Genomic DNA, 27,964 nt, shown 5'->3' on the forward strand with positions numbered 1-27,964 from the left:
TACTCTCCTATTTTAACCACAGTTGGTTCAACACAGACCTTTGAGGATTTTTTCATGACTTCGTCCACAAATACCTATTGATGCTGTACAGATGCTACTAGTAAGGAAATAGGGCTCTCTGTATTGACTGTGGAACTTGGTCTCAGGTTTGTGCATGCAAATCCGTCCTTGGGATAGTTTTCTTGAGCACATCTACTTATGTTCAAGAGATAAATTGTCCTGAAACCCCCATTGTATTTATTTTATTTTATTACTCACAATATTTAATACCCCTAAAATTTGAGGTATTTTTTTTTTTTTGGATACCTAAACTTCATTGAGATAGTTTGAACTGTTCATAGAGAAAACGGAAACCTTCTGATACATGGCTCCTATTTCTTAAAATGTTATGATCATACATTGCTTAGGGCTTTATGGCCAAATAACTTCGCTGAACTCAGGAAAAGGAATATATCCACCTGAAGCAGACCTGTAGCTTCCAGGGGCCTAAATTTTTGGCTCCATTTGTATCTTACATTTTCTATGAGGAAAAGAAGTGAAAGGAGACAAGCCTCAGCCCTTCCCCTGGCACCTTTACTCTTTACCCTTTCTCCTGGCATGATGGAAAGTACACTGGAGGAGGAGTGAAGGGCCCTAGGTTTGCATCCATGTTCTGCCACTTGCCAACCTTAACAGCCCTTACAATTGATTTAGTCTCATTATGAAATTTAGAATGGTTTCTAAAGTCTTTCCTAGCCCTGAATCTTAACATTTTCTAACAGTCAGGACTTTCTGTAGCTTCACCTTCCTTATTTAGTATTATTTTTTTCTCAAGATTGAGCAGAGAAGGAAGCTGTCAAGCTGTGCTGGGCACACACCCTGCAGTGGGGCAGTGGCCAATTCTAATCGCAAGTCATTAGGCTGCATTAACATGACCCCTGCCTACCGCCTGCCTGCAGAGGGTAGAGACAGCTGAGCTACTATGGTTGGGGTCAGGCTCAGCCATTCTGTGGGGAAAGTGATTAGAGTTGTGCCACCGATTTAGGGAAGGAGCCACCTTGTCTTATTTTCCCTCTTGAATTACCTTGATATGACTCCATTATCTTATAAATTTCCTTCCATAAACCTCTGTCTCCCAATCTCTCCTTTTAGCCTAGTTTTATTGAAGTAGAGGAACAAAGAGTACTACTTCTGTCCTCTTTCATCAGCCCTGAGAGCAGAACACAAGCCCTGTTACTGGGAACAATATCCTTGGCTCCCTGGGATGTGGATATTAACCTCTGGCCTGCTACTGTATCCCATACTCATGGAGATGTTCTCATCCATGTCCTTCACCCCCTATTTACAACTTATATCACCCAACAATGTCAATGGTCCTGATGGTCCCTCCAGGAGGGAGAGAAGAGTGGGCTGAATTAGAGACACTCCTTTCCTGTATTTCCCACCTCGCCAGTCCTGTTGGTGTTAGTGCCTGTTCTGATCCTGGCCTGACCCCTGTCTCCTGGACACAGGGCTGCAGGTTGGAAAGGCAGTATGATGGAGTGGGGATAACACCGACTCCAAAGCCAAACAGAAGCCAGACCTGGGTTGAGTCCTGGCTAAACATTTTAGAGCCTTGTTGACCTTAACATCCTAACTAATTTTTCTAAGCATAAGTTTTCTTATCATAAGTTATGTATGATAAAATTTTCCTTGGATGCATTCATTTTAGCATGATTTGAAATTATGTGTGAAGGAACCTGGCCCACAGAAGTTGCCCTGTAAATTTTAATTTACTTTCCCTTGTTTATATGTATGACATGAGCTCAATACAGTTATGACCCCCCTACTAAAACTCCCAAATATTCTCCTTTTAGTTCTCTTTTTTTTAAATTGCATTTTAGGTTTTGGGGTACATGTGAAGAATATACAAGATTGTTGCTTAGGTACACACATGGCAGTGTGATTTGCTGCCTTCCTTCCCTTCACCTATATCTGGCATTTCTCCCCATGCTATCTCTCCTCAACTCCCCACCCCCTGCTGTCTCTCCCCTATTTCCCCCCAACAGACCCCAATGTGTAGTGCTTCCCTCCCTGTGTCCATGTGTTCTCATTGTTCACCACCCACCTATGAGTGAGAACATGCGGTGTTTGATTTTCTGTTCTTGTGTCAGTTTGCTGAGAATGATGGTTTCCAGGTTCATCTATGTCTCTACAAAGGACACAAACTCGTCATTTTTGATGGCTGCATAATATTCCATGGTGTATATGTGCCACATTTTCCCTGTCCAGTCTATCATTGATGGGCATTTGGGTTGGTTCTAGGTCTTTGCTATTGTAAACAGTGCTGCAATGAACATTTGTATGCATGTATCCTTATAGTAGAATGATTTATAATCCTTTGGATATATACCCAGTAATGGGATTGCTGGGTCATATGGAATTTCTATTTCTAGATCCTTGAGGAATCGCCACACTATCTTCCACAATGGTTGAACTAATTTACACTCCCACCAACAGTTTAAAAGTGTTCCTGTTTCTCCACATCCTCTCCAGTATCTGTTGTCTCCAGATTTTTTAATGATCGCCATTTTAACTGGTGTGAGATGGTATCTCAATGTGGTTTTGATTTGCATTTCTCTGATGACCAGTGATGATGAGCATTTTTTTCATATGTTTGTTGGCCTCATGTATGTCTTCTTTTGTAAAGTGTCTGTTCATATCCTTTGACCAGTTTTGAATGGGCTGGTTTTTTTTATTTCTTGTAAATCTGTTTTAGTTCTTTGTAAATTCTGGATATCAGCCCTTTGTCAGATGGGTAGACTGCAAAAATTTTTTCCCACTCTGTTGGTTGCCGATTCAGTCTAATGACTGTATCTTTTGCTGTGCAGAAGCTGTGGAGTTTGATTAGGTCCCATTTGTCTATTTTGGCTTTTGTTGCCAATGGTTTTGGTGTTTTGGTCATGAAGTCCTTGCTTACGCCTATGTCCTGAATGGTTTTGCCTAGATATTCTTCTAGGGTTTTTATGGTGTTAGGTCTTATGTTTAAGTCTTTAATCCATCTGGAGTTAATTTTAGTGTAATGTGTCAGAAAGGGGTCCAGTTTCTGCTTTCTACACATGACTAGCCAGTTTTCCAAACACCATTTATTAAACAGGGACTCCTTTCCCCATTGCTTGTTTTGGTCAGTTTTGGTTGTAGATATGTTGTGTTGCCTCTGAGGCCTCTGTTCTGTTCCATTGGTCTATATCTCTGTTTTGGTATCAGTACCATGCTGTTTTGATTACTGTAGCCTTGTAGTATAGTTTGAAGTCCAGTAGTGTGATGCCTCCTGCTTTGTTCTTTTTGCTTAGAATTGACTTGGCTCTGCGAGCTCTCTTTTGGTTCCATATGAAGTTTAAGATGTTTTTTTCCAGTTCTGTGAAGAAGGTCATTGGTAGCTTGATGGGGATAGTGTGGAATCTGTAAATTACTTTGGGCAGTATGGCCATTTTCATGATATTGATTCTTCCTACCCATGAACATGGAATGTTTCTCCATCTGTTTGTGTCCTCTTATTTCATTGAGCAGTGGCTTGTAGTTCTCCTTGAAGAGGTCCTTTACGGTCCTTGTTAGTTGTATTCCTAGGTATTTTATTCTCTTTGTAGCAGTTGTGAATGGCAGTTCGTTCTTGATTTGGTTCTCTTTAAGTCTGTTATTGGTGTATAGGAATGCTTTTGATTTTTGCACATTGATTTTGTATCCTGAGACTTTGCTGAAGTTGCTTATCAGTTTCAGGAGATTTTGGGCTGAGACGATGGGGTCTTCTAGATATACAATCATGTCGTCTGCAAATAGAGACAGTTTGACTTCCTCCTTTCCTATTGGAATACGCTTTATTTCTTTTTCTTGCCTGATTGCTCTGGCTAGAACTTTCAATACTATATTGAATAGGAGTGGTGAGAGAGGGCATCCCTGTCCAGTGCCAGATTTCAAAGGGAATGCTTCCAGTTTTTGCCCATTCAGTATATTTGCTGTTGGTTTGTTGTAAATAGCTTTTATTATTTTGAGATACGTTCCATCAATACCGAGCTTATTGCAGGTTTTTAGCATAAAGATCTGTTGAATTTTGTCAAAGGCCTTCTCTGCATCAATTGAGATAATCATGTGTTTTTTGTGTTTGGTTCTGTTTGTGTGGTGAATTACGTTTCTAGACTTGTGTATGTTCAACCAGCCTTGCATCCCCAGGATGAATCCTTCTTGATCATGGTGGATAAGCTTTTTGATGTACTGTTGCAATCGGCTTGCCAGTATTTTATTGAAGATTTTTGCATCTATGTTCATCATGGATATTGGCCTGAAGTTTTCTTTTCTTGTTGAGTCTCTGCTGGGTTTTGGTATCAGGATGATGTTGGTCTCATAAAATGATTTGGGAAGAATTCCCTCTTTTTGGATTATTTGGAATAGTTTCTGAAGGAGTGGTACCAGCTCCTTTTTGTGTGTCTGGTAGAATTCGGCTGTGAACCCATCTGGACCTGGGCATTTGGTTATTCTCTCTTTTCTTTTTTATTAATCTGGCTAGTAGTCTGTGTATTTTGTTGATCTTTTCGAAAAACCAGCTCCTGGATTTATTGATTTTTTTGAAGGGTTTTTTATGTCTCTCCTTCAGTTCTGCTCTGCTCTTAGTTATTTCTTGCCTTCTGCTAGGTTTTGAGTTTTTTTTTATTTTGCTCCTCTAGCTCTTTCAATTTTGACAATTGGGTGTTAATTTTAGATCTCTCCTTGCTTCTCATGTGGGCATTTATTGCTATATATTTTCCTCCAGACACTGCTTTAAATGTGTCCCAGACATTCTGCTATGTTGTGTCTTCGTCTCATTGCTTAATATTACTAATTAGGGAAATGCAAATCAAAACCATAATGAGATACTATCTCACACCAGTCAGATAGGTTATTATTAAAAAAGTAAAAAACTAACCAATGGTGATGAGGTTACAGAGAGAAGAGAACGCTTATATACTGCAGATGGTAATGTAAAGTAGTTCAACCATTGTGTAAAGCATTCTGGAGATTTCTCAGAGGACTTAAAACTACCATTCAACCCAGCAATCCCTTTCCTGGATATATACCCAAAGGAATTTAAATGGTTCTCCCATAAAGACATGTGCACATGTACGTTCATTGCAGCACTGTTCACAATGGCAAAGATATGGAATCAACCTAGATGTCCATCAGTGGTAGTCTGGATAAAGAAAATGTGGTCTATATATACCATGGAATACTATACAACCATAAAGAATGAGATAATCTCCTTTCCATCAAGATGGATGCAGCTGGAGGCATTATCCTAAGTGAATTAATGCAGGAACAGAAAACCAAGTACTGTACGTTGTCACTTCTAAATGGGAGCTACTTGAGTATGCATGGAAACAAGGGAGCAATAGACATCCAGGCCTACTTGAGGGTGGAGGGTGGAGGAAGGGTGAAGGCTGAAAAACTACCTTTTGGGTATTATGCTGTTTACCTGGGTGACAAAATTACCTGTATACAAAACCCCCATGACATGTAATTTACTGATATAATGAATTTGCACATGTACCCGTTGAACCGAAATAGAAGTTGAATAGTGGAAAAAAAAAAAATATATATATATATATATTTAAATTTTTCAATGAGGGAGAAGGGACTGGGCATGGTGGCTCATTCCTGTAACCCCAACACTTCAGGAGATTGAGGCAGGAAGACTGCTTGAGGCCAGGAGTTTGAGACCATCTTGGGAAACATAGTGAAGACCTTTCCTTACAAGTAATTGTAAACATTAGCAGGTGTGGCGGCATGTGCCCATAGTCCCAGCTATTTGGGAAGCTGAGGAGGGAGGATCACTTGAGCCAGGAGTTTGAGGCTGCAGTGAGCTGTGATCATGCCACTGCAGTCCAGTCTGGATGGCAGAGCAAGATTATATCAAATGAAAAAGAGGGAGGGGGACAAACAATTTTGCCTTGAGCTGGCCCTGCCATTAGATGAACCCATTAAGAGCAACTTCCTGCTTGGTAGACTCATAAAGTTCACTGATGGATGCTGTCATTGTTAGATCACTTTAAAAACCTTACAGTGTGATCCAGCACAGAGCACAGTCTTTCAAATTGGATTTAAATTCTGACTCTGCCTACTAGGATGTAGCCTTGAACCAAGGACATTTCTTCAACCCTTGCTTTGATCATAAATGAAAAATAATCAGTAATGTACTGAAATAAATGAAAGCATTGAGCATGGTGCTGGCATCCAAGAGAGGCTCAGTAAGTTTCTTTATTTTTATTTCATAGAATTCCTGACCTCACAGAACATATCCATGAGTGACTTCTGATATGGAAACATGTTGTCCTTGCCCCAAATACCTAGTGCTTTAAAAAAGTAGTCACATATCTAATAGTCTGTACAAATTCTTCTCTCTTGTCAGCTACAAGTGAGAGCAAGTGTCTTAACAGCAAACAAACACCTTTCTGACCTCTGAAATGCTTCAGACTTGTGATTACAAAGATTTTGTTGTCACGGGTGTCGGAAACCACACCCACTTCCACCTGCGGGAAAGACAGGATAGTAACTAGGTGACCACTAGATACCCACTCTCAGACTGGAAAGGTCCTCAAGCCTGAGAGGTCATTATTGTCACCGTCTGTGCCCTGTAATGAAGTGTTAGCAGGGGTGATATGCGTTTCTTATGGACTGGGAATTTAACTGCTGTTTATGGTTCTTCCAGAGCTCCCTCTTTGCCCAGCACCAGCAGGGTAATAGCTGGTGCCGAAGACAGTGGCTGCTTGGCAAGCCTGGATCTCCAAGTGACTGCAAGAGACCCCGTCAGCAATTCCTAATGAACAGGTAGCATGAAAAAGAAACCTTTTTGGTTTATAGCAGTGAGATATGGGAGTTGTATGTCATTGTGGCATAATCTAGGCTATACTGCTATACTGCTACATTAGGGTCTTTGATTTCTAGGTCAGGCCCTATGCCTAGGATAGCATACTGCTGGCTCACCCTTTAGCTAGTCTCTCAGCTCTGCACAGTACTAGATATGCCAAAATTTGGGCCTTTGATTCAGAGCTCTTTTCTGGAATTATCTTCTTCATGATCAGAGAATAACTTTGTCTTGCTTTGCTGGCAAGAGGTAGCAATCTAGATATGGCTATAATTATAGTTCATCTAGGAAATGTGTTGTGAAAAAAATTGAGCTAATATAGAGAAGAGAAAAGAAAAGTTGGGGAGTCTTAGTTGCATTCAAATCCCTGGTTCCAGTTGTACCTAAGGTGCAATTGCATTCTTACTTTTCCTTTAGTTTGCTAAATAAGATAATGAACCCCCATTTCGACAAGGTTAAGTTAGATTTCTGTCATTTTTCTAGGAATAATGTAGTGTTTTTATTTGCCCAGATGTTATAGCTCTCCTAAAAAACCCCTATCTATCCAGGGCTTTTATTGCTTTTTATTTTATTTTTTTTTGAGACAGAGTCTCACTCTATCTCCAGGCTGGAGTGCAGTGGCTCACTGAAACCTCCATCTCCTGGGTTCAAGTGATTTTCCTGCTTCAGCATTTGGGGTAGCTGCGACTACAGGTGTGCCCCACCACACCTGGCTAATTTTTGTATTTTTAGTAGAAACGGAGTTTCACCGTGTTGGCCAGGTTAGTCTCAAACTCCTGACCTCAGGTGATCCACCTGTCTCAGCCTCCCAAAGTGCTGGGATTACAGGCATGAACCACTGTGCCTGGCCTATTGCTATTTTCAACATTGTGTCCAGTGATGGTTTCCTTCACACCTAGAAGTCTTCAGAGGATTTGTGTGGATTGTGAAATCCTCTAGCGACATGGAAGTTTCTGTGTCATGAAGATAGAGAAATTGTGATGCCTGAATGCCTGAAGTTTTTTGGAGTGAGGTAGTATGCACTTGCAAGTAATTTTAAACTATATAATCCACAATTAAAAGATAAACTATCGTTGCATTTAGCAGTATGTTTAGAATACAATAATTTTGTTGTTTTGTAATAGAACTGAAGCCAATATTAAAGCAGTTCAACCAAAGTTTCTTCTCTGGTTTAGACAAGACAGCAAAAGGACAGACTCCCTGTGGAACCTAGCATCGTTCTCCTTCCGCAGCACTAACATTTGCACTCCATAAGATCTTTGCAAACCACACACAAGAATTGCTGGTCATCCTGCCAACAGAAAAAGACGTTGCTCACAGAACCAAATTTCCTGTGCTGGATTGTCACTCACGGGCTTGTAGGAGACTGGAGTAGGAGATTGGAGACCCAAGGTGGCCAGAATCCAGTTGGGCCTGACGTCTTCCTGTTGAAAGGGCTCCTCGTGGAATGGAGATCACATGGCTCCCATGGTGGATTTCATAGAGGCACAGCAAGTGATGCAGCCATGCCAGGGGCCATGGCCACAGAAGATGCTCCCAGGGTTCCCTGTGTACTCCAGACAGACACTGCAGGCCACCTCTCCCAGCAGGTTCCCAGTCAGGGGCCCCATTGTCATGACTTCTGTCTAAGGTGTGCTCAGAAATCTCTTCGTAAACACCTGTGACTTTGACAGGTGGAGGGTGTGGTCAGGAATGGGAAAAGGTTTCAAGATGGGAAGAGGGAGGGGTTCAGAATGAAGAGGGATAATCTGTGCCACAGATGCTGGCCCTGTATCTTACCTGGAATTCTGTCTCCTGCAACATAAAGGGTTTAGCGTGGGAGGAGGTGGTGAGAACTCTAGGAGAGAATAAAGACGGAGAGAATAGTTTACCCGTGCTGAAGTTAAACCTTTACCTAGAGAAGCAAAAAACACACTGTTCTATTTTGTGCCTCCTTTCCTAGAGTTTTAGCCAAAGGTTTGGCTAAGTAGTTGCTATTGACCTTGTGTTAAGCGTGTACTTGGGGACAGTTTTGCCAGGGCACTCACTGCTATCTTGAGTCTGTGTGACTCACTCCCTATCCTCCTTCTCACCTCTTTCAGGCAGGGTGGGGAATAGCAGCAGGAGGAGATTTTGGGAGCCTGGCAATTCCTGCAAGCACCGCAGGACAGCCCCTCTGGGGATGCGTGGTGCCCCATCTGCCACCCTCTGAAGAATGCACTGCCTTCATTTTCCTTTACTGTGTTAAGAGTCCTTCCAGACTGGTCTATCCAAATAATAGTTTCTTTTTCCCACAGGCAATCAGGAAATGATTCCTTTCCCGACTAGTTCTGTCTAGTGCCTGGGAATGTTGAGTCAGTCTCTCAATAAGTCATTGACTAAGGAAATCTTTCCCGCACTGAGCCTCCCAGTTCAGGTTGCTTAGGGAACCTGATATTTTCATGGAATCCATCTACACATGGGCACCCAACAGCAGAGTTAATGGTGATGACCAAAGTGAGCAAACAAGTATAGTTGTGCCAGCTTCCTGGTTGCCCATGCAGACAAGTCAGCAGGATCAAGACATGAGGAAGAGTAAATGTGAGATAGTCATGTGACTTCTGTGATCGTATTCCAGATTTTTTAACCCAGAAATTTTGCTGAGACCCTGAACTTTCTTTGTGGCATACACTGGCACTGTCTGTCCCATCATACAGCTATCTCGCGTTAAAGCTGTTTTTCTAGAGCACTGATGAGTAAGGTCGGTATATTTAAGTTGTTCATATCAACAAAAACCCCTTTTCCTATAAGTCTTATGTTTAGTGTTTAAGGAACTAAAACTTTTTGTGAAATAGTTGACACTTCACAGATAATGATTTATTGCTTGGATTCATACATTTTCCAAAATTTGTCTTATTATATAGAATATGGTTTGCAACCAGCAGAACGGTTAATTTACACTGTGATAAGCACTATGTGTAACTGTTTAAAAGCTTCTGCTTAATGATGTAAAATGCTCGATTTAATTACACATTTAGCTAAACTGTATACTAACATCTGATGGCATTTTTCCAATGTTTGTTGCTTTTTTCAAATACTTTATTGTACAAAACTGTTCTTAATATTTTTCAAGTTTTTCTCTTTGAATTTTGCTAATGTTTTCTTTGAATCATGAGTACTGACAGAATGTGCTTAGCGCTTTCAGCTATTTACACAGCGTTTGAGCGCGATTTGCATCTAGTATTTACATTGCTAGCAATAAGCCATCTGTGAGTTTTGTCAAAATTATTGGGGATTTTTTAAATTTTAGAAATGCAAATTCTTGTTTCTTTTGAACTAAATCTTATGCAATTGCAAAGGCATTTCCAGTTGTTATACTTTTTGTACAATATTAGATGTTCCAGATTATGATTCATTATTATCATTGCTTCCTTGTTCCCTTTGAGATCCAGAAGATTCATGTTTACAATATTTAGAAACAATGTTAAAAAGATACCCAAAGTTTGTCAATTTATTGTTACTGTTTGTTCTTAATATTCTATTTAAGTTTTTGAATTCATAGACATCAAAACACTGCACAATTGTGATTTCCACAGGAATAACAACACACCAACAATAAGAACAAAGGAAAAGCAAATAGACTATCTGAGAGTTATGACAATATTAGGATAATGCTAAACTGACAGTTTTTCTAAATCTCACAGTGAAGAATGTGCAGCAGCCCAGCAACACTGCTTGTCCAGGCTACCTGTGATCTCAGGCTGGAGTGTCAGCTCTTCCTGGGTCTCCAGCCCACCAGTCTAACCTGAAAATTCTGTACTTGCCAGCCCCCCGCAGTCACGTGAGTGAACTGGCCCAGACTGGTCACCAGGGTCAGTTTCTGTGTGACATTAATTCATTCAATGTTCAGCAGTCTCATTGGAGCTGAGATGTACCTATCAGCTACCTTTAGGGAGCTCAGGGTGGAGAACTAGAAAAGTGTAACCTAGTGTGTGTCCTCAAAGAACTAACAATATGGGGTGGTACCCATAGGTCTCGGAACACCTTACTGACCCTGCGAGGCATACCACGAGATGTCAGAGACCAGTCCCTCCTCAAATGCCAAAGGAAATTCAGCGAAATAGTTTGCTTAGGTTCATAGACCAGATACCCAGTGGTCAGGGAGTTTCATGAATGAGATGGAACTTCGCATGGAACCTAAGGGATGTGTATGATTCGGGTGGATGAAGAAAATGAAAGGAAGACTTTCCAAGCAGCTGGAAGTTAGGGAGCAGCAAAGTGTGGGATTGAGCACAGTGTGTTCAGAGAATAGACTGCAGTTTAATAATTTTTAGTAAATATCTCCCAACTGTTTGGCACAATTGGGACAAGTTCATGAATGCCAAATGAAGGCATAAATCAGTGAGAGGTATAATAAAAGCTGAGCAGTGCTTGGCTTTTTACGAGCTGATCCTGATAGGAGCAGCTATTCAACACAATTGCCAGGTCATTGTTACACAGTCCCTGTCTTCTAGGGGCTCACTGCTTATTAGGAGAGACATCTGAAAGCTGGTGCAGTGCGTAACTGTTGGATCAGGGATTTGAGCCTGTGGACTGTGGGACCCCAGAGGAGGGTGTGACTACTTTAGGCAGAACAATTCCACAGTTATTTATATTTAACCTTGAAATTCATTAGAGGATTTTTCAGAAGAGGGTTGTTGCTTGTTAATGTTACATTTGCATTCTCTAGAACCTCAAGGAAAGCTGTACTGTGCCCTCTTAATGTGTACTGTGATCCTGTTTCAGGGACTTGTACTTAGAATCTGTTACGGTGAGCACAGAAGCAGACCTGTGGGCTCATAATGTAACCCCGCCCCACCTCCCTCCCCCATGTATGTAAGATGAACAGAGCTGTGGAGGTTAAACAACCTGCCCAAACAACATAGTTCATGGTAAAGCCCAAGACTGTACCTGCCCATCCAGTGCTCTTTCAATACATCCTGGATCCGAGCATAGACCACTTCCCAGGCAGAGCTGACGGCTAATAAAGAAGATCATAATCAGGGGACCAAACAACTTTGTCTACAAAGTGTGAATGTCACCTAAGGAGAAGCCGTGAGATCAGAAGGGTGGGGTAGAAGAGCAGGGACCATGAGGGAGGGTCCTTGGGGGTGCAACTGCCAGACTGACACTGCCTGACCTGGGCAATGGAGGGGTTGGCAGGAACCACAGGTACTGGAGGTGTGGCTACTACGGAGACAACTGCCTGCGCTTGGACGTGGACTCTGCAGTACTCGGCAGTCTCATTCATTGCGCACTGCATTCTACACCGAGTAGAAATGGAAGACGAATGGGTACTTCACAGAGACAAGGTCTAAGTGAAGAAGGAATGCATCCTGTGGCTGCGGAGATCCTTGGAGCTTGGAGGCGAGAGTTTGAGCCCCACTGGTAATGACCTTCACAGCTCCCCAACTCAGCCCTCCCCAAGTCCCCACGAGGGACCAGTTCTCTCTCCAGGGTTGAGGGGACTCCCCCAGAACTCATCCAGCATAGGGATGTTGGTATCTACTGTGGGGTAGGACTGATGTGCTGAGGATGGCTCCCCCACAAGCAAGAGGTGTGTATTTGGGGAGCCTCCCGTCTTATGTCCCCTAGGCAGTGCTAACTGCTCCATTTTCTTAAGTGTTCGCTGAGGTGGAACTGCTCCCAGGAGACCACTGGGCTTGTTTGTGGGCTTTTAGAGATTTCTCACACTTCTCACCTTTCCCACTAGAGATCAGGCAGCTGTAATTTACCTAGAAACACTGACTGGTGGCTTGGTAAGAGAGAAATTTTGAAGAGGTTCTTACTCTGAAGGAGAATGTCTGGATTGAGCTCCAAGGCCCTTTCCTTGGATTCCTGCTTAGCTTAGGCTGGGTTCCCTTAGGCATGCTCCCTGCTTTACCCTGGCAGCAGCCAAAACTCAGGAGTTACAGTGCCTGCTCTTGCTATTCAACAGGCCTGTGCCTGGGGTCTCTGCTTTCTCTTCCACAGAGCCTCCTGGTGCACACATGAACTCCAGGGCTCTGGGCCCTGTGGAGATCACACTGACCTGGTAGCATGATGAGAACCATAGAGCTTGTGAACACCAGGGCTGCAGGAGAGGGAACCTTCTAGAAGTGGTGGTGCCTTCTGGAGAAGAGTAAAGATAAACATGCCATGTGCAGCATGAGGGGCTGGTAAAGCTCCTCATCCTGAGACGGGGTAAGGAGAGGGATGTAGGCAGAGAGCCACTTCTCAGGGAAAGGAGAGGAGCGCCTCTTCTGGAGACCTTCAGCAGGTCAGGGCTGAGGCCTGCAGGCCAGGATCCCTCAGCTTCCCTTCCCTTCTGAAAGCCAACTTCTGAGCCCTCCATCCCTATCAGGGGAATATTTCCCAGTTGTAGGTAACCACTGAGCTGTAGTCAGTGGTGTGGTGGCTGCTGGAGCTGTGATCACTGTAGCTCTGGTTACAATTGTGTTCTGGAGGAGCAAGAGCTCAGATGTAGAATGCTACTCTGGGTTTTCTTACTCTCACCTACAGGTGCATCACCTGAAGAAGTTGAGTTAAACTCTTAACCCTGTTCCTTCTGGAGCTCCTGGGGAGACTCCTGCTATGCTGCAAAGTCTGGGAGGGGCCCCTGGCTATGGAGGGCAGGTTGGGCAGCCACAGGTTTGGTAGGAGGAAGGAGACATTCTGGACTCTTGATCCTCAATACCCAGGGGAGGCCAGTGCCTGTGGCTGCCCCTGACTCTAGGACCTGGATCTGAGTTCACATTTTTTTCTGCTCCTCCATAAGCTTCCAGACACAGGGCTGCATGAGGCTCAAACTCCAGAGTGCCTGGGAAGTTGGTCTATTTCTGATGGGACAGAAATTCTCAGGTGCTTCTCTTTCAGATTCCTAAATTGCTTATAAGAGATTAAGTGGGAATAAGCCAGTGCCTGAAATGAATTGGCAAATCTGAAGGGAGTGTGTAATGTGCATGTTTCTGTGTGTGTACATGTAGATATATAAGCAGGGATAGGCATCTGCATGTATGTGGATTTGTGCATATGTGTGTGTTTATAAGCATGTATAGGTTTTTGTATATGTGTGTGTCTGCACATTGATGTATGTAAGCATAGCATGTATGGGTGTGTCATGTGAGTGTTGCTCTGTGACTTCCTCATACTGGTGCCACCCTGGCCTTTTCTTGGTTGCCCCCCACCCTATAGGTTGTAAGGGACAGAACAGCTCTCCACCTGCAGGCATGGAAGTGAGGTAAGGATAAGTGTTTGGGAGAGCTGGGCCTCTTCACACTTGGAATAAGCAAACAGGAGCTAAATGGATGGGTCCCTCCCTTTTACAGAATTCTGCCTTAATAAAAGCGTCACATTCTTATGGGATTTACAGGAATTAAATCATTTAAATCTCACAAGAGCCCCATGACATAGGGACAGCTTTCAACCCCTTTTTTTCAGACAAGGAAACAGGTCACTAGGAGGTTCAGTGGCTCTCAGTGGGCTGATTCATGACTCTGAGGAGACAGTCTGACTGCTCAGCCCAAGTAACCACCCTGTCCTGCTGACCCCATACTTGTCCACTGACCACCTATGAGTTGCCTCCTGTGGGTTTTGACCAGCTTCCCTTTCTTCTCCAGGCACAGAGACTGGACTGGAGTCTATTGTATTTGCCACAGTCCTTTCGAGGGCTGCTACAGGGAGCTGAGGGAGGGGCTTGAAATTGATAGCAGCAGGAGGCAGACAAATCTCTTGGCAGATAGAGGCTCGTGCCCGGTGAAACTGCACCTTCCAACCAAAAACAGCCTGAAGCCTAACACTGGGCTGCTTGTTCTTGTTGAAACGACCCAACGTGAGAATTTCTGTTCCTGTTTGCCCACTCTTTTCCAATTGGTTCTCTCTGAATAATGCTTTTTAACCAATTGAATGTTGTCCTTTCCAATGCTGCTGTGCCTATAAAAGCCCCAAATTCAAACACACAGAGGGACTCCCTACCCTTCAGGTTGGGGGTAAGAAACCAACCTCCCATCCCCTCTCCACTGATGGCTGTTTTATCTCTCAATAAAGCTGTTATTTTCCCTCTTCACCCTACAACTGTCAGGGTAACCTCATTCTTGGATGGGGGACAAGAACTCAGAACTCACTGTGGTCCTCTGCCCTCTGCCAGCGGAGGGCAGCTGCCCCATATGATGGGCAGAGGCTGACAGGGCTGTTAATGCACCGGACTAAAAGAGCACATTATAACACCCCCTTGGGTGCTTCAGGGTTGCAGACAGCACTGCCTCGATGCCACCCTGTACCCCCTCATCTGGACACCAGGGGGTCCAGCCACAAGCTCCATACAGAGCCGGCTTCTGTGCCTGAGCTTGGATGGCTGGCCCGGTTACGCACTTGCTCACTCACACAGCCCCTCCTGTCAGGGGCTGAGCACGAAGTCGTGGTGGCCACAGGATCCATGCTGGAGTGCAAGCCAGGTGTGGCTTGATGGGCTGAGTAAATGGGGCATCTCCTGTGGGAGCCTCACCCAAGTGATACTGGGGGTGGGGGGTGGGGCACCACTGACCTCAGGGGTCTTGGACTGGCAAGTGGCTGAGAAAAATCCTGTGTCAGAGTGAGCCATAGGCTGATGGAGTGTGCTTGCTGCAGGTGGGGAAAGGATGGGCTATATTTGTCCTGGAGGGAATAAATGGTGTTTTTATCAGCGAGTATGAGGTGTGCTATCCAGAATGCTGAAGACCAGCAGTGGCCATGCAGAGTCTATTCATCACCGTTTTATTTCACAGCCTGAGAATACAGCCCATGTGGGCCTGAGAGCCTTAGGGTGTTCATTCATCTCCTAATTCTTGCTGGACATTACTTCTCTTCTTCCAACTGAACTCCTGGTAATACTAGCATTACAGATGAACTGTGAGGGGGAGGTTAGCCAGCCCCTGCTGTCACTTCCTCCATTCTTCCACTTCCTAGTGGAGTCTCCTGGATGGTGTGAGAGGACAGCAACTGAGATAGTAAGAGAACTTGACATTTACACTGATAAAGAGAAAGTGGGATGTCTACTTATGAGAAAGATAAGGGCTGCCATAGGGAAGGGGATGAGGGAAGTTTTAACTGCCCCCAAGGGTCACTTAGTGAAAGCTGTGAAATGTTTTCAGATTACCTATTGCTATGTAAGAAATTGCCACAAATGTAGCAGCTGATAATAATATGTATTATCTCACATCTTCTGTAGGTTAGAAACCCAGGCATAGCTATACTGGTCCCTCTGCCTTAGAGTTTCTTACAAGGTGTTAATCAGAGTGTCTGCCGTGGCTGGTTTCTATCTGAAGGCTGAACTGGGGAAGGATCCACTTCCAGGCTTTGGTGATTGTTGGAAGGATTAAGTTCCTTGACGACTGTTAGACTGACGTCCTCAGTTCCTTAATGGCTGGTGGCCAGAGGCTGACCTCAGTTCCCTGCCATATGAGCCTTTCTGCTCCAACAAAACTTGCAAGCAAAGAGGACAGAATACAGAGTCATCTTAGCAAGACAGAATTGGAGTATCTCATATGACCTCATTATGGAAGTGACATCACTTTTGCCATATTCTGTGGGTTAGAAGCATGTCACAGGTCATGCCCATTTTCAAGTGGAGATTTCACCAGGAGGCAGGATCACTGATTGCCATCTTAGGATCTGTCTGTACAGGGATATTCCTGGTCAGAGACACCAAGAAAAGTGAGTAGCCAGGCCTCTTCCCTGGACAGTCTCACACAGGCTGGACCATCACTAAACAGGGTCTTTATAACCCAGGTCCTGGGATGGACCAGATGATTTGCAGAGGTGAGCTGTGTTTATGAAAGCAAATCCTTGGATACAAACATCAGAAATGTTACAGGAAAGGCTGCTCCTGAGTTCTCTGTGAACCTGGGAGGGTATGCCCTCTTAATATTTCTCCCTTAGCCGGGCGCGGTGGCTCAAGCCTGTAATCCCAGCACTTTGGGAGGCCGAGGCGGGTGGATCACGAGGTCGAGAGATCGAGACCAACCTGGTCAACATGGTGAAACCCCGTCTCTACTAAAAATACAAAAAATTAGCTGGGCATGGTGGTGCGTGCCTATAATCCCAGCTACTCAGGAGGCTGAGGCAGGAGAATTGCCTGAACCCAGGAGGCGGAGGTTGCGGTGAGCCGAGATCGCGCCATTGCACTCCAGCCTGGGTAACAAGAGCGAAACTCCGTCTCAAAAAAAAAAAAAATATATATATATATATATTTCTCCCTGTTACTTTTCAGGCCTCCTGCATCTCTAAAGAACCACCATCACTTAGTCCAACTTTATAATTCAGAATTACTATTTTGAGACAGGGTCTCACTTTCTTGCCCAGGCTGTAGTGCAGTGGTGCGATCACAGCTCATTGCAGCCACTACCACCCCGGGCTCAGGTGACCATCCTGCCTCAGCTTCCCAGATAGCCAAGACTACAGGGGCATACCACCGTGCCGGGCTAATTTTCATAGTTTTTTGTAGATCAAGTGATCTGCTTATTGGCCTCCCACAGTGCTGGGATTACAGGTAGAAGCCACAGTGCCCATCCTCAAAGTTATTTTTTTAATGTCAGATGCACAAAGTTTAAACACAATGTGGCTGGGTGCGGTGGCTTTTGCCTGTAATCCTAGCACTTTGGGAGGCTGAGGTGGACATATCACAAGGTCAGAAGTTAGAGACCAGCCTGACCAATATGGTGAAACCCCGTCTCTACTAAAAATAAAACATTAGCCGGGTGTGGTGGCACATGCCTTGTAGTCCCAGCTACCCGGGAGGCTGAGGAAGGAGATTGCTTGAACCCGGAGATGGAGATTGAAGTGAGCCAAGATCGTGCCACTGCACTCCAGCCAGGGTGACAGCAAGACTCCATCTCAAAAAATATATATATAATATATCTATACAGTGAAAAATAAATTCCGTCCTCTATCCCATCAACAGTATTTCCAAATTCCCTGCCTGGACACAACCACTGTTAGCAGTTTCTACAGTATTATAGATAGAGGTTCCCCTTTTTCCAGATATTTTACCATGCTGAATCTGCAGGTTTATATTCACTTAATGATACGTTTTGAGATTATTCCGTTTTTAACATCCCAATCTGGTTAAGTTTAAGATACTGATAATGACAAGATATTGATAATTCTATTGCTGCTGATATTTTAAAATTTGCAAGTCATAGCAAAAATTAATCCTTATTCCACACGACTGGTACAAGTCTGTTTTCCATTGCTATGTAGGAATATTTGAGACTGGATAATTTATTTTTAAAAGATGTTTATTTCTTTTAAAACTCCTCACAGTTCTGCAGGCTGACACAACATGTGGCACCAGCATCTGCTGCTGTTGAGGGTCTCACAAAGCTTTCAATCAGAGTGGAAGGCCAACGGAGCAGACGTGTTACATGGCAGGAGAGTGAGCTAAACAGAGAGGAGGTAGTAGAGCCAGGCTCTTTAACAGTGAAATCTCACGGTAACAAATAGAGTGCGAACTCACTCATATTTATGAGGAGGGCACCAAGCCATTCATGAGGGATACCCTCATGACCCAAATACTTCCCACTAGGACCAGCCTCCAACACTGGAGGTCACATGTCAACATGAGATTTGGAAGGGACAAATGTCTAAACTGTATCACCAGTGGAGTTATCTGGGCACATAGCAGCTCTGATTAAAAGCTTCATTCTACATCCTTTCTTGAGGCTAGCTCTAAATTTTGGCCAAGAAGATGAAGCAGACGTGAAATTGTAAGTTTTGCCCTTAAAGGTCAGGGCTGTTTTCTCCATTCTGCTTTCCCTTCCCTCCTTAAGGACCATAAACATGGCCTTGGGTACTCCAAGTCATGGTAATAAGGGCAATACCCTTATTATAATTATTATAATAGCAATAGCAGAGAAGGAAGGCCGTAGGAGCCAAGATGCCTGGACAACTTCATAATGCAGAGATGCCCTAGTGGCCCTGGAGTGTCTGCCTCACTGTCATGGGAAACATACACACTGCTTTCCTGTTTGACCATCTGGGTTGCTGCTGCATGCAACAGCATTGATACCCTATCTAGTAAGTATAGAGAGATTAGGACTTCGAGGAGTGAGGAGCTGTGTTAGTCTGTTCTGGAGATGAGCGAAGACATATTTTCAGTGTTCACCGCTCAGCTCCCTGGGATATTTATTCTGAGTTGAAGTAAGGGAAACCCGGAGCACTGGGGGCAGCATAGGGAGATTGGAGACTCTTATTTCCCCATCTTTCTAGTCATGGAGGATTCCCTGGGGGGAGGGGGGGGAGGGTATTTGTACTCACCAGGCGTTGGATTTGTGTCTTTGTTTTTTCGCTTCCTTTCCTCTTTACACACCAGATCCCTTACTCATCCCAGCCGAATCAGACTCACTGCCTCTCCTCATCTTCCTCCTCCTGCTGCTGCTATCTGATGACAGATGCAGGGCAGTTCTTTAGGTGGTCGTGGACTGACACTGTTCTCCTTTATTCTTGCTTGTATTTCTCAAAAATAACTTTAGAATGTGCTGGAAATGAAATAAATATCCTGAGATGCACAGGAACTACATGAAATAGCTCAGACTTTATTCCTCTCCCTCCTAGGGAATGCAACATTTTGAGTTAGGGAGGAACTGCCTGGGACAGCCTGGGCTTTTGTTCCTCTCTCCTGTGGAAGCAAGATGTTCTTGAAAGCTTTTTTCAGTGATTCACAATGCTTCTGAGACATGCAACCCTGGTCAGGTTGCCTTTTCGGGACCTTCAGCCATGGTGCAATTAGGGCACATGCAGTTGAGACTCCATCCACCATTGGCAACCTTGTTGAGCCTGAAGGGACTGGCTCATAGTGCTTCTAGGCTTCTGTTGTCACTTGCTGCCTATCTGTATGTAGTAAACCTGTGTCGTATAGCTGGTTGGGTGTTCATTCTCTCACCATATTTGGCAGTTGCTAAAATCAACCCAGGTGCAGTGGGTTGAGGCATTCTGACTCCTAATTTTGTTGGTTGACATAATGATAGTTTTCCCTATCCTCTATACAGTGTGAGTCCTCAGTTGGGATTGGTTATTCATGAACCTGCTTCATAGCAAGGACTGTGGAGGTTGAGGTTGAGAGAAACAGCCCCTCAGGCTAAAAAAAAAAAAAAAAAAAAAAAGGGTGGGGGAAAATCCAGGGCCATTTGCCATCAGTTTTGTGGGGCAGACTGACATATTTGACCCCTGATGTCTCTAAAATACATATTCCATCATAAATAGAATACTTACCATATTCTGATTATTACAGACATTAGGTCCAGCTTACACTCCAAAGCTGAGGATTACATAAGGGCACAAATACCAGGAGATGAGGATCTTTGGGGGCCACCTTTGTGCCTGCCTACCACAAAGTTCACCTGAGAACTACCTAATGCATGGATTCTCACAGTGCTGTAGGAAGGTGTGCAGAGATTAGGAGATACAGACCTGAAGTCAAGAGGATTTGATGTTCAACCTTAGTAATACAAATCAAAATTATGATCCTAGAAAGATGGTCCATAAGTTCTGGTAATACTGGGGTACCAGAGAATCTGCAAATCTCCTTTTGTTTAATGATTATGTGGTTTAATAATCATATTCTGGCAGAACAGCCTTGTCCTTCTCCCAGAATAAGGATTATCCAGCTGCCCTGCTCACAGACCTCTGCAGCCCAAGCCACCGAGGCACTCAGAGACATCTTCCATGTTGAATACAGCTAAATAAATTGCACAAAGTTTACACAACTGCATACAGCCAGAACAAAGCCAACACATCCTACCCAACATCTCAAACCCATCTGCAAGTGAAACTATCTGCATGAAAGCTACTCTACACAATTGGAAGAAGAGACTGTTCCAGAAGATGCACAGATAACAATGCAAAAACATGAAAAACAAGGAAACATAGTAATGCTAAAGAAACAATAATTAGTAGCCAATCCAGAAGAAATTATCTGAAAATAAACTCAAAATAATTTTAAGGAAACTCAACTAGATACAGGAGAATACAAATAGCAAAACCAGAAAATCAATTCATGATCTGAATGAGAAATTCGATGAAGGGTAGATATTCTGCCTGTACTCCCAACATTTTGGGAGGCCAAGGCAGGAGGATCACTAGAGCCCTGGAGTTTGAGACTAGCCTGGGCAACATAGAAAAAAGATAAAAGAATAATGCGGGGTGGGGGGGAGGGGAACCCAACATCAAATCTTACAGTTAAAGAAGTTCAGTGAATGAAAAAATACAGTCAAGAGCTTTAACAGCAGACTAAAGACTCGGGCAGCATAAAGAAGAAAATTTATAGCACTAAATGCCCACATCACAAAATTAGTAATAGCTCAGATTAATAACCTAACATCACTACTAAAAGAACTAGAGAAGCAAGAGTACATCAACCGCAAAGCTAGCAGAATATAAAAAATAAGCAAAATCAGAGCTAAACTGGAGACTGAGACATGAAAAACCATTCAAGAGATCCACAAATCCAGGAGTTCTATTTTTAAAAAAATTAATAAGGTAGACCATTAGCTAGGCTAATAAAATATCTAAATAACACAATTAGAAATGACTAAGAAGATATTACCACTGACCCCACAGAAATACAAATAACCATTAGAGACTACTATGATCATCTGTCTTACACAAACTAGAAACTTTAGAAGAGATGGATAAATTACTGGAAACACACCTTCTCAAGACTGAACTAGGAATAAATTGATTCCCTGAACAGATCTCCAATAAGAGCTCCGAAATAGAATCAATAACAAATATCCTCCCAACCAAAAAAATTCCAGGACCAGTTGGATTCACAGCCAAATTCTACCAGGTGTACAACGAAGAGCTGGTACCATTCCTACTGAAACTATCCCAAAACATTGAGGAGGAGGGACTCCTCCCTAATTTATTCTATGAGGCCAGCATTATTATACCAAAATCTAGCAGAGGCACAACAAAAAAAGATAACTTCAGGCCAATACCCTTGATAACATTGATGGAAAATCTTCAAAATATTTGGAAACTAAATCCAGCAGCATATCAAAAAGCTAATCCACCACAATCAAGCAGGCTTTATTGCAAATTGGTTGAGTAGACCCAAAACGATATAATTCATCACATAAACAGAACTAAAAGCAAAAACCATATAATTATCTTAACAAAATTCAGCAGCACTTTATGTTAAAAGCCTTTCAATAAAATTCAGCATCACTTTATGTTAAAAATTCCTCATAAAGGCTGGGTGCAGTGGCTTATGCTTGTAATCCCAGCACTTTGGGAGGCCAAGGCAGGTGGATCACGAGGTCAGGAGTTCAAGACCAGCTTGGCCAACTTGCTGAACCCCCCATCTCTCCTAAAAATACAAAAACTAGCCAGGCATGATGGCATGTGCCTGTAATTCTAGCTACTTAGGAGGCTGAGGCAGGAGAATCACTTGAACCTGGGAGGCAGAGGTTGCAGTGAGCTGAGATCATGCCACTGCACTCCAGCCTGGGTGACAGAGCAAGACTCCATCTAAAAAAAAAAAAAAAAAAAAAAAAAAAAAAAAAAAAAGGAAAAAAATCCCCATAAACTAGGTGTTGAGGAAACAGAATAATAAGAGCCAACTATAACAAACCACAGCCAATATCATACTGAATGTGCAAAATCTGCAAGCATTCCCCTTGAAAAGTGGCACAAGACAAGGAAGCCTTTTCTCACTACTCCTATTCAACAGTGTTGAAAGTCCTGACCACAGCAATCAGGCAACAGAAATAATAAAGGGCATTCAAATAGGAAGAGAGGAAGTCAAACTATCATTGTTTACAGACAACATGATTTTATATCTAGAAAATCGAAAAGGTCCTATAGCTGATATACAATTTCATCAGTTTCAGGCAACAAAATCAATGTACAAAAATTACTAACATTCCTATACACAACAGCCAAGCCAAGAGCCAAATCAGGAGCACAATCCCATTCATAATTTCCACAAAAAGAATAAAATACCTAGGAATGCAGCTAGCCAAGGAAGTAAAGGATCTCTACAATGAGAAACACAAAACATTCTTCCAAGAAATCAGAGATGACACAAACAAATGGAAAACTTTCAATGCTCATGGCTAGGAAGAATCAATATCATTAAAGTGGCCATACTACCCAAAGCAATTTATAGATTTAATGCTTTTCCTTTCAAAGTATCAATTATATTCTTCACAAAACTAGTAAAACTTTTCAAATTCATATGGAACCAAAAAGCCCGAATAGTCAAGGCATTCCTAAGCAAAAAGGACAAAGTGGAGGCATGGCATTACCTAACTTCAAACTCTAGGGCTACCGTAACAAAAACAGCATGGTACTGGTACAAAAGCAGACACATAGACCAATGAGACAGAATAGAGAGCCCCAAAATAAGGCCGCACATCTACTGCCATCTGATCTTCAACAAAGTTGACAAAAACAAGCAATGGGGAAATAGCTCCCTATTCAATAAATGGTGCTGGGATAACTGGCTAGCCATATGCAGAAGATCACAACTGGACCCCTTACACCGTGTACAAAAATTAAGATGATTTAAAGACAAACCCAAAATTATAATCCTGAAGATAACTTAGGCAGTACCATTCTGGACATTGGAACTTTAGGAGTTTGGTCAAGGTTGTGGGATAAATTACAAAAGAAAAATTACAGAGAACAGGTTGCAAACCTTTTCAAAACTTGAGAAAGAAATATCAGGAACAAGCAGGTAAGGGAACACCAAACAGATTTTATCTAAAGAAGACTACCCCAAGTGTATACAAGGGGACTTCAAAAAGTTGAAGAAAAATGCATATTATGAAAAAACTATTCATGGATTTCAAAATCTTTTGTGTCAAAATAAACTTACGTCTGAAATGAATTTAGATTGAGGCACAAGAGAGAATAAGACAAGTTTAAAAAGAGCCCGGGTGCCCCCGAAAGTGAATACGGTTTAGATCACAGCACCCAAATTCTTTCAAATATCTGGAAAGTTTTTCCAAGAAGGATGACTACAACTACTTCTAGACAGTGAAAACTACAATAAATACTGAACTCCTCAATACCCAGATACTGAAGAATAATTATTAGCATCAAATCATCCAGGAAAACATGCCCTCACCAAATGAACTAAATAAGGCATAAGAGACCAATCCTGGATAAACACAGATATGTGACCTTTCAGACAGATAATTCAAAGTAGATGTGTTGAAGAAATTCAAGGCTGGGTGCACTGGCTCATGCCTTTAATCCCAGCTCTTTGGGAGGCCGAGGCAGGTGGATCACGAGGTCAAGACATTGAGACCATCCTGGCCAACAAGGTGTAACCCCATCTCTACTAAAAAGAAAAACTTAGCTGGGCCTATAGTCCCAGCTACTCAGGAGGCTGAGGCAGGAGAATCGCTTGAACTCAGGAGGTACAGGTTGTAGTGAGCCAAGATCACACTGCTGCACTCCAGCCTGGTAACAGAGCTATACTCCAACTCAAAAAAAAAAAAAAAAAAAAAAAAAAAAAAGAAGAGAGAGAAAATACATAGTCAAGTAAAGAAAGGGGAAAATACACATTCAGAGGAGACAAAAAATAAAAAACAATAATGCTTGCCTACAGAATCTAGAAAATATCCTCTACAGGGCAAATCTATATATAGAGAGAGATGGGAATAGAAAGTTTATTGAAAGGGATGGCAACACAGAACTTCCTAAACCTAGAGAAAGATATCTATATCCAAGTACAAGAAGGTTATAGAACACCATGCCAATTTAACCCGAAGAAGACTACCTCAAGGCATTTAATAATCAAATTCCCAAAGGTCAAGGGTAAAGAAAGGATCCTAAAAGCAACAAGAGACTAGAAACAAATAACATACAATGGAGCTCCAATACATCTGGCAGCATATTTTTCAGTGGAAACCTTACAGATTAGGAGAGAGTGACATGACATATGTTAAAGTGCTGAAGGGAGAAAACCTTTTACCCTAGAATAGTATATCCAACAAAAAAATCCTTCAAACATGAAGAATACATAAAGACTTTCCCAGACAAACAAAAGCTGAAGGATTTCATCAACAGTAGGCTGGTCCCGTAAGAAAATGCTTGAGGGAGTACTTCAGTCAGAAAAGGACATTAATGAGCAACAAGAAATAATCTGAAGGTACAAAATTCACTGGCAAGGGTATGCAGAAAAACACAAAGTATGATAACATTGTAACTGTGGTGTGTAAGTAGGAAGAAAAATAAACCAAAAATAATAGCTACAACAACTTTTCAAGACATAGTGCAATAAGACAAAGTTAGAAACAACAAAAACTTAAAAATTGGGTGGATGAAGTTAAGGTGTAGAGTTATTTTGTTTTTGTTTATTTCTTAATGCAAACAGTGTTATCAGGTTAAAATAATGGGTTATAAAATAGGATTTGTAATACTCATGGTAACCCCAAACCAAAAAACATACACTGGATACATAGAAAACAGAAGCAAAAACCTAAATCATATCATCAGAGAAAATTACCTTCCTAAAAGGAAGACAGGAAGAAAAGAAGAAGACCACGAAACAACCAGAAAATAAATAACATGGCAGGGATAAGTCTTTACTTATCAATAATAACACTGAATGAAAGTGGACTAACTCTCCAATCAAAAGACATAGACTGGCTGAATGAATGAAAAAAACAAGACCTATTGGTCTGTTACCTACTAGAAACACACTTCACCTATAAAGACACACACAGACTGAAAGCTAAGCGTTGGAAAGATAGTCCATGCCAGTGGAAACCAGAAAAAAAGAATAGGAATATAGATTTTGATACAAAAACTGCAAGAAAAGACAAAGTCATTATACAATGATAAAAAGTTTAATATGGTTTCCATTTCTGTGTCCCCACCCAAATTTCATGTTCTATTGTAATCCTCAATGTTGGAGGTGGGGCCTGGTGGGAGGTGATTGGATCATGGGGTGGATTCTTCATAAATAATTCAGCACCATCCTTTTAGTGTGGTTCTCATGAGAGTGAGTTATTCTGAAATCTGGTTGCTTAAAACTATGTAGCACCTCCCCACACCACCCACCTGCCTTGGTCCTACTCCTGCCATGTAGATGTTTGCTTCCACTTTGCATTCTTCCATGACTAAAAACCCCCTCAGGCCTTCCCAGAATCAGATGCTGCTATGCTTCCTGTACAGCCCGTGAAACTATGACCCAATTCAACCTCTTTTCTTCATAAATTAGTCTTGGTATTTATTTATAGCAGTGCAAGAACAGAATAATACAGAAAATTGGTACAGAGGAGTGAGTCATTGATATAAGGACACCTGAAAATATGGAAGCAGCAGTGGGACTGGGTAACAGACAGAGGTTGGAAGAGTGTAGAGGTCCTCAGAAGATGAGAGAAAGTGATATGGACAATGAAGTCTAGGCTGATGAGGTCTCAGATAGAGATGGGGAACTTATTGGAACCTAGAGTGAAGGTCACTTTCGTTATGTGTTAGCAAAGAGGTTGGAGATATTGTGCCCCTGCCCTAGGAATCTGTGGAACTTTGAACTTGAGAGTGATGATTTAGGGTATCTGGCAGAAGAAATTGCTAAGCAGCAAAGCATTCAAGATGTAACCTGGCTGCTTTTGGTAGCCTATGCTCATATTTGTGAGCAAAGACATGACCAGAAACTGGAATTTATATTTAAAAGGGAAGCAGAGTGAAAGAAAACCCTGTTTTCTGGAGAAGAATTCAAGCTAGCTGCAGAAAATTGCAAGTAACAAGGAGCCAAATGTTGATAGCTAAGAATGGAGAAAACATCTTGAAGGCATTTCAGATATCTTGTGGACAGCCTCTCCCATCACAGGCCCAAAGGCCTATGAGGAAAGAATGGTTTCCTGGGACAGGCTCAGGATCCGGCTGCATTGCACAGCCTCAGGAAACCTCTCTCCAAATCCCAGCTGCTCCCACTCCAGTTTCAGCTCAAAAGGCCCCAGGTACAGCTCAGGTTGCTGCTCAAAGGGTGCAAGTTGTAAACCTTGGTAGCTCCCATGTGGTGTTAAATTCAGTCTGTCAAGGCACAGAGAGCAAGAATTGAAGTTTGGGAGCCACCACCTAGTTTTCAGAATATATGTTGGAAAGCCTGGATGTCCAGGCAGAAGCCAGCTGCTGGGGCAGAGTGGAGGGGAAATTTGGGGTTGGAGCTCCCACACAGATTCCCCTCTAAGGTACTAGTGGAGCTGTGAGAGGAGGGCCACTGCCCCCCAGACCCCAGGATGGTAGATCTGCCAATGACCGCTTGCACTGTACATCTGGCACTCGATGCCAGCTCATGAAAGCAGCCATAGTGGCTATACCCTGCAAATTTCCAGGGGCTGCCCAAGGCCTTGAGAGCCCACCCCTTGTGACAGTGTTGCCTGGATGTGAGACATGGAGTCAAAGGAGACTATTTTGGAGCTTTAAGATTTAATGACTACCCTGCTGAGTTTTAGACTTGCACGGGTCCTGTAGCCCCTTTCTTCTGACAAATTTCTCACTTTTCAAATGGGAGTATTTACCCAATTCCTGTACCCCCACTGTATGTTGAAAGTAACTACTTTTTACTTTATAGGCTCACAGGTGGGAGGGACTTGCCTTGTCTCAGGTGAGACTTTGGACTTTGGAATTAATGCTGGAATGAGTTAAGACTTTGAGAGACTGTTGGGAAGGCATGACTGTATTTTGCAGAATCAGAAAGACATAAAATTTGGGAGAGGCCAGGGATGTAATAATATGGTTTGAATCTGCATCCCCACCAAAATCTCATGTTCAATTGTAATCCTAAATGTTGGAGGTGGGGCCTGGTGGAAGATGCTTGGATCATGTGGGTGGTTTCTCATGGTTTAACACCATCCCCCTGGGTGCTGTTCTCATGACAGTGAGTGAATTATTGTGAGATCTGATTGTTTAAAAGTGTGTGGCACTTCCTCCCACCTTCCTCCTGCTCCAGCCATGTAAGACATGCCTGCCTCCCCTTCACCTTCTGCCATAATTGTAAGTGTTCTGAGGCCTCTTCAGCCATGCTTTCTGTACAGCCTGCAGAACTGTGAGCCAATTAAACTTCTTTTCTCTATATATTACCCAGTCTCAGGTATTTCTTTATAGTAGTGCAAGAATAGACTAATACAGGGTTCAATTCAGCAA

The 27,964-nt window shown here is 42.8% G+C and overlaps 1 protein-coding gene across 1 annotated transcript in view; it reads left to right on the forward strand.

Moving 5' to 3' along the window:
- Nucleotides 1–27,895, forward strand: part of LOC101051494 (uncharacterized) — a 55,236-nt gene extending 27,341 nt beyond the window's left edge. Inside the window, exons 2-3 of the mRNA XM_039467419.2 lie at nt 6,695–6,813; nt 8,026–27,895. The gene's annotated coding sequence lies outside the window, so the exon portion shown is untranslated. The remainder of the gene's footprint in view (nt 1–6,694; nt 6,814–8,025) is intronic.
- The last annotated feature ends 69 nt before the right edge of the window (nt 27,896–27,964 follow it).

Source organism: Saimiri boliviensis, chromosome 4 (assembly GCF_048565385.1).
Source record: "Saimiri boliviensis isolate mSaiBol1 chromosome 4, mSaiBol1.pri, whole genome shotgun sequence".
Lineage (NCBI taxonomy): Eukaryota > Metazoa > Chordata > Mammalia > Primates > Cebidae > Saimiri > Saimiri boliviensis.